This window comes from Tenrec ecaudatus, chromosome 11 (genome assembly GCF_050624435.1).
Source record: "Tenrec ecaudatus isolate mTenEca1 chromosome 11, mTenEca1.hap1, whole genome shotgun sequence".
Taxonomy (NCBI): Eukaryota; Metazoa; Chordata; class Mammalia; order Afrosoricida; family Tenrecidae; genus Tenrec; species Tenrec ecaudatus.
The window spans coordinates 82583901-82597182 of NC_134540.1; the positions used below are offsets into that span (position 1 = coordinate 82583901).

General features: G+C 38.5%; 1 non-coding gene across 1 annotated transcript; it reads left to right on the forward strand.

Moving 5' to 3' along the window:
- Positions 1-12397: 12397 nt before the first annotated feature.
- Positions 12398-12519, forward strand: LOC142462072 (small nucleolar RNA SNORA26). Its single transcript, XR_012787216.1, has one exon. It is a non-coding gene; the product is annotated as a small nucleolar RNA SNORA26 (small nucleolar RNA).
- Positions 12520-13282: the final 763 nt, after the last annotated feature.

Consider the following 13282-nt stretch of genomic DNA (forward strand, 5'->3'; position numbering starts at 1 on the left):
TATCACATTTCCCCCCAGAACTGTCAGTCCTGTTGTTTTTTCTCCAGCTTGTTCATCCAGCCTATCTTACTTAGACAGACCTGTGGAGATAATAACATGCACACAAAAAAAAGACAGAGCAAACCAAGCAACAATATACAACAAAACAACAACAACAAACCACTGACAAAGAACAAAACAAAACACAAGAAAGAAAAGCTTGTTGTTAGTTCAAGGATTTCTTGTTGGCCTTTAGGAGTGTTTTCCAGTCCAGTCTGTTGGGGCACCACGCCCTGGCCCCAAAGTCCACCTTCAGCATTCCCTGGGGACCTTGCCACTCCATTCCCTTGCTCTTCTGCTGCACTCCCCCAGTGCTTTGCCTCGGTGTGGTGTCTCTGGTCCCACACTGTGTCTCTGGTCCTGTCCCCCGCAGGTCCCTGGGTCAGTGAGGGACGTCATGTCTCATAGTGGGGCTGGCCATGTGGTCCTCTCTGTGGACTGGCTGCTTTAATTGGGGTCATCACCCCCATATTTTCAATGAACTTTTTGAAGCCCCTTGTAATATTTCTCTCTCTCTCTCTGTGTTTGTGTTTCTAGAGAGAAAGAAGAAAATTGTTCAGATGATGGCCACAATATTACTACTATCTACAAGGTGGGAAACAACACAATCGTTGCAACATAACAGCAAGAAAGGGGAAAGGAACCTAGATACAAGAAAAAACAGATAGTATGTTTCTAATGCCAATAAAGACTGATTTTAGAATATAAAACATTGATTCTCTTGGGCTTTGAGTACCTAGAAAATGAAAATAAATAGCTCCTTTTTATATTTTGGTGAGATGTGTTCTGCACTGTAGTCTAACTAAACTTTTACTCCAAGACACTTCCTGAAGCTGCTACTCAATGATATTGTTTCCATTCTGCGAATGGAAAGTCAGAGGGGGAGCCCCTCATGTCCTTTTCTCTGATTCTCGAGTTCTGCACTACCATTTGTTGCTCGTTATTTCCAAGTGGAGGTGTCAGCCGAGTGTCTTGTGTGCTAACAGTGCATTCATTCCGCAGGCAACGGCAGTATATTCGGCATCCAAACGGAAGCAGCCATATTTAGAAACTGCCGAGTGAGGGTTTCCAGCGGTGCCACACAGAGCTATGCGAGTGTCACAGAAGTGATTCCCCGCTGAGAATAGGACCAAAGGACACATCTATTTTCACAGCTGAGCGTGTTAAACAGCTTGCCGTATAGGAGATTTTGTCATTACTTCACTAATGGTCACGATACAACTTTATGCATCCATTCTAAGCAGGGCATGCTACCCTGCTTTAGGAATTGAAGAGGCTTTCCTCATTTCTCTGCTTGACAAAACCATCCACCAGTGTAGATGCTTCTCACATACCACTTCCTTGCTCAAGCGAAGCAACCTAGAAAAGCAATTTTTTTCACCCCACCTCTGTCCACCTAGAGTCCTTTGCATGTAAGCTTAAGTAAAGCACTAATTTTTGTTTCTCAACAGCTTTATTTAATTACATGCATATAATTCGCATGTCATATAGTTACATAGTTTGGTTATATCAAGAAGAGTTGTGCAATCATCACCACAATTAGCTTTAGAATATTGCCCTCATTCTTTTTTTTATAGAAGTGAATGGGTTTTTTAAATCATTTTATTGGGGCTCATATAACTCTTATCACCATCCATACATACATCAATTGTGGAAAGCACATCTGTACATTCATTGCCCTCATCATTCTCAAAACATTTGCTCTCCACTTAAACCCCTGGTATTAGTTCCTCATTTTCCGCCTCCCTCCCCACTACCCCTTCCCTCACGAATCCTTGATAATTTATAAATTATTATTTTGCCATACCATGCCCTGTCCAACGTCCCCCTTCACCCACTTTTCTGTTGTCCTTCGCCCAGGGAGGAGGTCACATGTAGATCCTTGTAATCGGTTCTCTCCAGTCCACTCTCCCTCTACCCTTCCAGTATCTCCACTCACACCACTGGTCCTGAAGGTATCATCCGCCCTGGATTCCCTGTGTTTCCAGTTCCTATCTGTACCGGTATATATGCTCTGATCTAGCCAGACTTGCAAGGTAGAATTCGGATCATATTAGTGGGGGGCGTGGGGAGATGGGGGTGGAGGAAGCATTTAGGAACTACAAAAAGTTGTATTTTTCATCCTTGCTACATCAAACCTTGACTGGCTTGTCTCCTCTCCTAGACTCCTCTGCAAGGGGATGTCCAGTGGCCTACAAATGGGCTTTGGGTCTCCACTCTGCATTCCCACCTCATTCACTATGGTAAGATTTTTTTGTTCTGATGATGCCTTATACCTGATCCCTTCGACAGCTCGTGATCGCACTGGCTGGTGTGCTTCGTCCATGTGGGCTTTGTTGCTTCTGAGCTAGATGGTCGCTTGTTTACATTCAAGCCTTTACGACCCCAGACACTATCTCTTTTGATAGCCGGGCACCATCAACTTTCTTCGCCACATTTGCTTATGCACCCATTTATCCTCAGTGATCTTATCATGGAGGTATGCACCCATTGATATGATTTTTTGTTCTTTGATGCCTAATAAGTGATCTAAATAAAGCACTATTATATTGCAATATGGTGATCAGAGAGTGTAGTCTCCTCATTTGTGACTATGTACTTACTTACAGAAAAAAAACAAACCTCATGTGTTCTGTATGTAGGTTCCCAGGACCCAAAGTTCTTGGTTTCTGTCTTTTCAGTATGTAGCTACAGTAGAATTGTGTAATAGTTTTTTCAATAAGAGAATAAAGAAAGGGTAGGAAGATTAAAATTTCTGAAGAAAGTTGGAAAATAATATACATGCTGGGAAATATGCAATTTATTTTCTTGAAAAATATTAATGTCTTCTAGGGAAACTGGAAATCAGTTTCCTTTAGAAATAAGAACCAATAGCAACAGAGATGGAAAATCAATATTGCTGTGTTTAGTGCTATGGAGTAAATTTTGTCTCATAATTGCTTTTTTTTTTCTTCAAAATCATTTTCTTGGGAACTAATACTGATATCCTATCATTGCCCAGTTCAATCACACCAAGCAGTATTCTAAACTTGCTGCCACAATCAGTTTCAAAGCATTCTCTTCCTTCTTGAACTCCTTGATATCTACTCCCCTTTACCTGTCCTTCCTCCCTGGAACCCCCAGAAACCCTTTTCTACTTGCTGTCTCCACAGGTTCATCAATACTGGCTTTCATATACCAAAAAAACCCAGAAAAACATATAACAAAAATTCAAAAGGGCTACCCACAATGGCAAAATTATCAGAGATGAACGCCAATATGAAGGGAAAAATCTCAGAAAATGTTTAAAATCAGATCAAGCCCAAAGTATATCAGAAGGGGGAATCAACTGACAAGATTTTTAACCATTCAAGTCAGATTTATCATTTTAATATCCTATAGTCTTTTCTCGAATTCACTCGGTTTGGTAACCCGTTTATTCCCATCCCTCCTTTATGGATAGGGGGGAAATCACCAGAGGCTTATTTGCTATGTTGACTTCACAAATCTATCTTGGGCTCCAACTGTCATCCACAGCCTTCTGCAAACCAGATTCTCATAATTTATGGTCTGATTCTATTCCCTCCTTCAGCTTTGGATTTTATGATTTACAATCTTTTGGCCACTGATGTTGGTGTGCTTCTTCCACGTGGACTTAGTTGACACCTCACTTAGATGGCTACTTCTTTAGAAACAAGTCTTTAAGACACCAGATGTTATACTATCTGATAGCAAGCCACTTTTAATTTTTTCACCATACTTTGCTATAACACGCATACCTTTTGTGTTCCCTTCCTGGTGGTGAGTATCAAGTAGGTTCATGATGTAAAAGCAAATTTTCATAAATTGGAGTTAAGATTTAGTGTGAGCCCTAAACCCATTCCTGGATCTATGGTTTGTTTGTTCATTTTTCTTGTTGTTTGTTTTTATTTGCCTTTAGCCCACTTTAGAGACCTCCTTTTTAATGTATGCACAATAGAATGAAACATTTCCTGATACCATAACATCCTCACAATTGTTGTTATGTTGAGCCAATTATTGCAACCACTGTGTCAATTCATTCCCCCACCCCCATCCCCCGTTCTACTTCACCAAACAGAATGTTCTTTCCCAGGAGTGGTCTCTCCTGTTAGCATGTTCAAAGTATGTTAATGTACTTCTAAGGTGCATTCGGTCTATGTTTCTTCCAAACACTACTTGTTTTTCTGGCGGTTCCTTGCATTCTCAATATTCTTCACCAACATTCTAATTCAAATGGACCAAATCTTTTCCGTTCTTCCTAATTAATTGTCCAGATTCCAAAAGCTTATAGGGTAATTGAAAACACCATGGCTTGGGGCAGATTAACCTTAAAGTGATATGTTTGCAATTTAGCTCTTTAAATAGGTCTTCTGCAGTAGATTTGACCCATTCAATACCTCATTTGATTTCTTGATTGCTGATTCCCTGGGCATTGATTGTGGATACAAGTAAAAGGCAATCTTTGACAACTCCAAAAGAACTTTTCTCCACTAATCAGGGAACTGTTTGCTGGTCCAGGTGTATTTTTGTTTTCTGTGCATTGAGTTACAATCCATACTGAAAGTCTTTGATCTCTCTGATCTTCCTCAGCAAACCCTTCAAGTTCTCCTGGCTTTCAACAAGCAAGGTTGTATCATCTGCATGACAGTGGTGATTCATTGTTCTCCTTCCATACTGCTATTGTTTTCTTCTTCAGATAATCTAGATTCTCAGATTGTTTACTCAGTCTACAAACTGAAGTAGTATTGTTAGAGGTTACAATCTTGAGGCAGACCTTCCCTGGAGTAAACCATGCAATATCCCTTCTTCTGTTTGAATGGCTGTTTCTTGTTCTATGTACAGATTCCCCGTGAGCACAACACAGTGTTCTGGAAATCTTTCTTCACATTGCTGCCTTGTATCTATTATCTTCATCATCGAAGGCCTTTGCCTAGTCAATAAAACACAAGTATGCATCTTTCTTATAATCTCTGCTTTCAGCCAAGTTTTGACACGAGCAAAGGCGTCCCTCATTTCACATCCTGTCCCGAAGCAAGCTTGACTTTCTGGACATTCTCTGTTGACAGACTGCTGCAAGCATTTTTAAATTCTCTTCTTCAAATTTTTACTATCATTTGCTATTGGAGAGATGTTGTAATTTCTCCATTCTTTTGTGCCAGTTTACTTTGGAATGGGAGCAAATATGGTTGCTAAACACAAAGTTAGCAGTTTGAACCACACCAACTGCTTCTTGGGAGAAAGATGAGGCAGTCTACTTCTCTGGACTTAAAGGTTTGGAATCCCACAGGGCCAGTTCTAGCTCATCCCATAGGGTCACTCTGAGTCAGGATTGACTCAATGAGAGTGATTTTTCCTGTCAGATAGCAAGACAGTTGTTTCCCAAATTCTTGACGTAGACTAATGCGTGCTGTCCAGTGCGGCATCATTTTGTTGAAACATTTTAATTGGTAGTTTGTCAATTCCTTGCTAGTGCCCTCAGTGCAGCTTGGACTTTTTCCTTCCATACCATTGGTACTTGATCATGTGCCACCTTTTGAAATGATTTAACATCACTGAGCAATTAATTTTGGTGGGGTGATTGTGCCTATAGAACTTTTCAATATTTCAACTCGAGGCTTTGTTCTTTCTTTAATTCTTCCAACATGGAAAATTCTGATTGTGTTCTTTTTGTTTGACTTCCAAACTTCAAGTTCTGGCATAGTTTGTTATAACACTTTATCTTCTCAAGCTTCCCTTTGAAGTTTTATGTTTAGCCCTTTTAAGTTTCTTCCATCCACTTTAGCTCCTCTACATTTAAGAGTAAATTTAGAGTCTCGTCTGGCATCCACTCTGGTCTTTTCTTTCTTTATTGGTTTTCTAATAACCATGTGATTTCTTCACATATGATGTCATCCCACAATGTGTTTGATCTTTGACCATTAGTATTTATCACATCAAATCTGTTTTTTGAGATTATTTCTAAACTCTGGTGGAATATATGCGAGGTCATGTTTGACTCTCATCAACAGAGTTTCATTTTCTACATCTTCAACCTGAGTTTATAGATAAATGATTTATGGTCCATTCCACAATTGCCCTTGACCTTGTTTAGGCTGATGTTATTGAGTTTCTCCATCCACAGATGCAATCAATTTTATCCCTATGCATTCCATCTGACAATTTCCATGTGTGTAGGCATCATTTATGTTGTTGGGAATAGGATATTTTAATTGAAACAGTCATTAGTCTTGCAAAATGCTACCATGCTATCTCCAGCTTTATATCTATTACCATGGATGTTTTTAAACTACTGATTCTCCTTTGTCTCCAACAGTCAACATTCTAATCAGCAGTAATTAAAAATAGATCATGTTTGCATTTTTGGCCAATTTCAGACTGAACACATTGGTAGAACTCTTTGATTTATTCATCACTAGCTTTGGGGATTGGTGCATTAATGTAAATTATTGCATTAACTGGTCTTCCTTTTAGAGGTATTCATATTATCCTATTGCCGACAGCACTGTAGCTCAAGATAGAGTTTGAAATGGTCTTTTGAATGAAGAGTGCAACATTATTTCTCTAGAATTTGTGTTTCCTGGCATCGTAAAACCTATCATCGACAATTGAAAACCTTTAATACCAGTCCATTTCAGCTCATGAAATCCTACAGTAGAGAGTTTTATGTGTCTGTTTCAGTTGTGATGACTCCTAAGTTTCCGAGATTCCTTTCCATATTCTGGTTATTAATTACAGTTTGAAATAGTTTCTTCTCCTTTTGTGTCATGCTCCATCAATAAATGAGGATTCTATAAAAGCTATTTTCTACCCATATCATTCAGATTGACTCTACTTTGAAATGGCAGCTCATTGCCAGTCATGTTTGGAGTGTCTTCCAAGCTGAGAGGCTCATCTCCTGGTGCTCTGTCACACAATGTTCTGCTGCATTCACAAGGCTTTCCGTGGCTGGTCCCCTAGAAACGGACTTGCAAATCACTACAATATGGAAATCAATATGTAATGTTGATTGACATAGTTGCTAAAAGTTCACTATGTGGTTCATATCAGTGTGATTCCTCGCAATAGTCTCCATGGGTGAACATCCTAGTTAACAGCAAAGATTTAGAGAAGGATTCTGTGACGTGCGGTCACTGTTTAAATGTAATCACATCACAGCTTATTTTATATGTCGCATTCCCTCCAAAAAATGGAATTTATTTTCAAAGCTATGTATTTGATTTTTTTAACAAAACAACCTTTATCCCCTTTTACGTGCTTACCATTATACTTAATACATTTGTCATATCTGCGATTCTATCCCTGGAAGCATTTTTCAAACTCATCTGTTTGGATGGATGACAGCACGTCTCTTGTTTGTTTGTTTTTCACTTCTTCTCCATCATCATATCATCAGCCTTTTATGACCCTCTTTATTTGTGGAAACTCCCTCTTCATTCATGGACACAAAAATAAGTCCCACAGACTGAGCTCAGACGAGTACAGTGCATGGGGCAAGAGAGGCATGCTGGGTTTTGCCCAAACCTGGCTCACTGAGATCCATTGTCCTGGTGGCAGAATCAGTGCCCTGTCTACCACAGATCAGCTCTTTTTGTCACACACTATTATGCTGTCTTTTCAGAACTTGTAGCAGAAAGCTTGATTAACAGTTTAACCTGGTAGAATTAACTCTAAATGCACTACTTCCCTCACATCAATCAATTAATCAATGAGCATTGGGTGTTTTGGGGTATCCACTCATATACTTAGGTCCTATCCAAGACCTTGCTCATGGGAAAGACTCACCCCATGTTTTGAATTAATCTTAAAATAGGAAAATGTGAAATCATTAGGTGCCTAAGTGAACTTAAAGTTTATTCAGAGAGTCTGCAATTCACTGTCGTTTGTGAGATCAGGTCAACACTGCTTGGGAAATAAGAAAGTGGCCCATTCAATTATCCTAGAAGCAGATTATTGTGCTATTTTCTGAAAAACAAATAAATAGTATGTGCTAGAAAGAAGGTTCTTGTGAAAGGCTGTTACCACCAGGATGTATATGTTTGAGCAGAATTGTTCTGTGAATTTTGTGGATATAGTTCCCTAAAAATTTGTAGCCCTGAGTATATTTAATATGTTAATTGAAGCTATCATATGTCTTTTCTGTGTAAGTGATGGAAGCATATGCATTCCTTGTCAAAGCCAACAATCAATCTGATGCATAGTGACCCTATATATGGTTTCTGAGACTATAAATCTTTGTAGGATCCGACAATCTCATCATTCTGTCACAGAGAAGCTAGTGGGTTTAAATTACCAACTTTACCTTTAACAGCTCAATACACTGACCCACAGCACTTCTATACACCTCTTGGAGACCTCATAAATGAAACCAGAGCATGCTATAGTGATGCAAAGCAAAAGCAGAGAACTGTAGAGGCCCCAGATGTCTTCCTGAATAATCTGTGTTTTGAATTCACACAGATCTTTAATATTATTAAAGAGCTCTGGCGATGCAAGTTGTTGGGCTGCTAACCATAGGTTAGTGGTTTAAGTTCACAACCCATTCCATAAGAGAAAGCTGAGGCAGTCTGCTTCTTTAAACATGATTCTTTCCGAAACTCTATGGAGCAGTTATCTTTTGTCCAGCAGTGTTTCCATTGGTGGAATCCGTGCCAGGGTAGTGGGATTTTTGGGCAACCTAGAATTGATGTTGTTTAGTATCTCTGATTCACATGGTATTGATTTACCACTATGAGCTTTTGTATTATCTCACATGCAGAACACTTAGAAGGTACTTGTACTGTACAAGAATGTACATATGACCTTGGATATGCTCCTTTGCTCTGATAAAAAGTGTTCTGCAAGATAGAAAGTACACTTAGCTACTCTTGTATAGACAGTAGCTGTCAATGAGGACTTGACACGAAAATCAAGTTGGGGCTTTCAAAGAGTATTAATGTTGGGGCCTCTTCTAGGACAACTGGGACACAGCTCCTTCTTGCCCCCCAAGCTCCTCCTCTTTGTCAATAGAAGTTACTGTTAAAATATAGCTCAACAGCCAGAGAATGTGTTGCATAGCTTCCTTTTCAAACAAGTGACCCAATTTAGGTGGTAGAATATGAACATACCCGGCCAGGCACACACTGTATCTCCCCCAAGCATCTTTTCTTTAGCTGAGTAGAACCTAGGCACGGGCAGCTAGTCTTGATCTCAAACGACTAAGAGACTAGTTCATCACTATCCAAAACTATTGTGCCCATGTAGCTATTTAAATTTTGTTTATTTAAATAAAAAATTTAAAAACAGTTCTTCAGTTACACTAACCATACCTCAAGCATGCATGTGTGGTACAGGACTACCATATTAAAGAGCACAGCTGTAGAATATTTTCACCTTTACATAAAGGTCTATTGGTTATGCCTGTCCCCAGGATCTGTCAAGATCCTCATGGTAGAAGGATCTTGAACTTGTGAATCCACAGATGGAGAGACCCACTGGCTGATGATCTAGTACTGTTTAATGCATGAGACATATTTTCTTTCTTTAAACCACAGACTTTGGGGCTTAATTGTTATAGCAACCCACCCTTCCTCAATCTACAAACCATCAGACTCTAATTTTCTAGGCATAAAGTATCAAGTTTAGTTGTTTTCAAAACATAATCCAAGTAATTCTAATGAGCAATCAGAATATAGTATATGCTGAATATTAACCTTTTCTTTTCCTGAGACAGACAAGAATGAGGATGTTGTCTTGGTCATGTGTCTATTCCCAAAACGTACTTGAAATTTAAAAATGTTTCTTCTTTAAACTTTTTGCACATGAATGTAGTTGCTACCTACTTCTAGGCTGTGATGGGATTTACATGTACAGCCCTAAAGGTTCCTAACATGTGTTCAATAAATAATTACCAACATTGAGTAACACATAAATTAAAAAGCCAATAATCACACTGCAGATGTACATCTTGAATCTACAAGGAATGGCTAAGTTTGACCTAAACAGTTTATTATTTTTTCTCCTTTTCTCTTTCTTTCATATATATATATATATATATATTATTATTTCTCTCATATATATATATTAGTTCTTGCTTGAGTCCTCTCATTTCAATTCAAACAATACAGCAGTGGAATCATACTTAAATGTAGGACAGTAAAATATGTGTTGGATTCTTTTTCTGAACAGAATTGTAGACATCGACATAGAAGTGGGCAAAGACAAAAGTTCATAGGGAGGCAGAAATGATGGACCTTGATAGCTTGCATGGTAACAGAAAGCCAAAGAAAAGGGAAATGGATAAAATAACAGTAAGAACACACATAGACAGAAAAATTCAGAAGATTTAGAAGGTTATAAAACTCACAGTTGAGGATAAAGACTCCTTCACTATATTTTAGTACATAACTTATGAAATTGTAGGCACTTATAATACCATGCAAAAATAACAAATAGCACCCAGACTTATAAAACTGAATATAAGAAAGAAGATAAAATATTATCACATACTCTTAAAATGCTAGGCAAGTGCTGAGCTCATAATAAAATGTAATAAATATTTGAAGATTGATTGATATATTAGCTCATGAATTGTTAAAAAGTGATAAAGGCATTTGTTCAGAGAAAAGGGAAAAAAGTTTCAGACGGAAATAATGAATCACGCTCTCACTGAGTTCAAAAATGCATCGACTAAGCAATAAAACCAAGTAGGGAAATAAAAACCATGGGAACCACAAAGGAAGAGGAGAAAATGTTCACAGGTTTCCAAGAAACTTGGTTGTGAAGAAATGGGGCAGTGATATAATCCAGAGAATGAAAATAGTCATTGGTGGTTAGAAGACACGCTAGGTAAATTTAAAATTAAACCATTGCCACTGAGTTGTTTGAAGCTCATAGCGACTCGGGGATGGGGTAGAACTTCCCCAGCAGGTGAAAAGGTGACATGTGGTGGAAGGAGCAGGCAGCAGGATCGTTCTCCCATGGTGAGGCTGGTGAGCTCAAGCAGCTGACCGTGTGCTTACAAGTTCCATGCATAACCCATGTCACATGCCATGTTTAACATGATACCACATATGAATTTCCTTGCCAAGAAATAATACTTCAGGAACTTGAGGAGTGTAAGTGATAGTCTGCTTTATCTCTGGAGGCTTTGAAGTGTGTAAATTAATATTGTGAGAGGTTTATTGTCAACTTAGCTGGGCTAGGGTTTTCAATAGTTTTGCAGTTATGGCTCTGCCCATGATGTGATCCAACAAAATGTCATCCAATATACTATTGTTGCCTCAAATATTAAAATAAGTTCTGGGTATATTTGACCTACTGATTCTAATAATGGTGCCAGTTTTCTCTAACAGTTCCAGTTTTTGAGAAACAGAACATATGTCATATACACACTCCTTACTCTGATTGTCCCTAGAAAATCAGGATCTTTTAATGTAGTGATAGCTAGCCTTAGAAAGAGGAAGTACATGCTGGCTTTATTTAAAGTAGTTCGTGTTATATGAAATATTAAGTCAGTTTATTCTTCACATGGTGTCCCTAGACCCAAAGATATATTTGATCAGTGCAAATTACATGAACTTGGAATTTTCCCTAAGAATCACTTCACCTTATCGGGAACTGTAGAGCAGGAATTTTCAATGTGTTACCTTAAAACTCTCATTCCCTGCCATCAAATCAATGCCTAGTCATAGCTAACCCCTGCGGGTTTCCAATACTGAAATTATTTACTAGAGTAAAAAACAAATAACAATCTTTCTCCAGTGGAGCTGCTGGTGGTTTTGAAATGGCAACCAAGCTAATTGCAGTTCAACTCGTAACCACTATACCACCAGGTCTTCCTGTTATCTTAAAATGGAGCCAGAAACAGGAGTTACTGTATGATAAAGAAGGAGCCCTGATTGCATACTGGGTTGTATGTTTCACTACTAATCACATGGTCAGCTATTCAAGCTCACCAACTGCTCTGCAAATGAAAATTGAGACTTTGTGCTTCCCCAAATATTTACAGCTTCAGAACCCCACAAAAGAACTTCCACTCCATCCTATATGAGTTGTAATCCCCGGACTGGCAGTCATTTTGGTAAAATAAATAAGGATTGAAATGTTCAGAAAACTCAACATGGGTTTGTCAGTGTTCAAACTCCTTTATTAAAATACAAATCAAAATTGCTACAGTCTTGTTAAAATATGTCACAACTTCTCTACCTGTGCACAGAAACTCTTAAAATAAAGTTAGAACTTTTCTTATAAGGAAATTTGCCATCAACCTCATCTCTGAAACATTTAATATGAAGTATCCTCTGACTTCTATACATTAAAATGTTTCTATACTTCTATACATTAAAATGTTTCTCAAATGTTCACTATTCTGCCCTTTCTTGTGCTCTTTTAAGGCTGCTCTGGTACTTTCAGAGGCTAACACAAAGGGTAAAGCAAGTCTCCATGAAACCCAGGGACGAAGTCAGTAGAACTCCTCTTTGGATCCTGTCCGGAGTCACAGCTGGAAAAAAAAAAAAGAAAGAAAGAAAATGTTCACTGTATAGTTTGAAGAAATATTTAGATCTTAAATGAGTTATGAAAATTGCTATTAAATTTTACATTTTTGACACTCTGAATTTCCATCATACCTTCCATTTAAGTGCCTCTCGTTTTCCGCTTTATGTACCACTCTTCTCAAGCTGCGTTCTTACTTCGCAGTATACAACTTGTACAACCTCCCACACCACAAGGAAAAACCCACTGCCACCTAATTGATTCTAACTCATAGTGGTCTTAGGACAGAGAACTACTGCCCCTGTGGGGCTTCCAACCCTTACGTCTGTGAAAGGCTGCAGTGTGACTGGTGAATTTCAACCACTGACCTGATGACTGGCAGTTCCGTGAGTAACCAACTGGCCACCATGGGTCCATATGCAGATTCCTTGGAACATCCTTTATACCTCCTTCTTTTCCAAATGTCTCTTGACATTTTTAAATCTTATCCTCTAATATGAGGGTCTGAATCGTTCCCATATTTAAAACCAGGATGATAAAGTAATGAATTAGCATAAATTAATATCTAAAAATATAGAAGGTCACTAGAGCTAAGAAACTAGAGGTGATTTGGTCTGTCCGATGCAATTTTCTGAATCAGAACCCCAACTAAGCCCAGGAACAAGTCTAAAATTCAAGACACCAAGAAAGACTTGTCTTAGTGTTGGGTTGTGTAATATACATAACTCCATGATGGAATCTTCTGTGTGAAACAAAACGTTGTAAAAGGATT